The following is an 889-nucleotide window of genomic DNA, read 5'->3' as shown; positions in this document are numbered from 1 at the left end:
GCCCGAGAATCCTTGAACGTTCCAAAAATCTCTTACGTCGATAATCAGGATTGCATCGGTGCGTGAAATTAAAATTGCAAGTAATAAAGTGCAAATTACAAATTCGGACATTTATTCCTTAAAATAAAAAATTATTTTTTTATATAAAGATAATTTAGAAGACGTTGTATCGTTTTATCTAAACAAATATTTTCACAGTTTTTCTTAAGATAATATTTCATGGATGAAATGATAAATAGTATTTCCACTTATAGATTTTGAAAATGAATTGCGTGTCACGCTAACTTTCAGATTTAATCGAATCGAAGAATACGGGTATCTTCTTCCTGCTAGACGAGGAGTCGAAATTGCCGACTCACAGTTTCGCACATTTCACCAACGAGGTTCACCGCGCGTGGAATGGTCACTTCCGCATCACTTTACCGCGAACGTCACGATTGAAGGCTCATCGAGAATTACGAGACGATGAGGGCTTCGTGATTCGTCATTACGCCGGCGGTGTCTGCTATCAAACGGTAAAAAAATTGCTCCCAAAATAAGGAGTAAAAAAATCATAAATGCATTTTTCAAAGACATTTTCCTGATTTTTAGACTCATTTTGAATTTTTGCATCCAGAAAAATTTCTAAAAAAATATGTATGTAATTGTGAATTTATATTTTGATTCTATAGAACCAATTCATTGAAAAAAACAATGATGCATTGCACGCCTCCTTAGAAGGGCTTATTCAGGAAAGTGGGAATAAATTCCTTAGGACGCAATTCGTCAATCATTCGTTGCAAAAGGAAAAGCTCACCTTTATTAGTGTCGGCAGTAAATTCAAGACGCAGCTCGGCGAACTGATGGACAAGTTAAAGAGCAATGTAAGAATACGGATTTTTTAATTTTT

General features: G+C 35.1%; 1 long non-coding RNA gene across 1 annotated transcript; it reads left to right on the top strand.

Moving 5' to 3' along the window:
• On the top strand, positions 1-861 carry LOC108746341. The gene is made up of 3 exons (XR_001939166.1): positions 1-58; positions 292-515; positions 672-861. It is a non-coding gene; the product is annotated as an uncharacterized LOC108746341 (long non-coding RNA).
• Positions 862-889: the final 28 nt, after the last annotated feature.

This window comes from Trachymyrmex septentrionalis, unplaced genomic scaffold (genome assembly GCF_001594115.1).
Source record: "Trachymyrmex septentrionalis isolate Tsep2-gDNA-1 unplaced genomic scaffold, Tsep1.0 C3507566, whole genome shotgun sequence".
Taxonomy (NCBI): domain Eukaryota; kingdom Metazoa; phylum Arthropoda; class Insecta; order Hymenoptera; family Formicidae; genus Trachymyrmex; species Trachymyrmex septentrionalis.
This window is presented reverse-complemented; position numbering and strand designations above follow the sequence as displayed.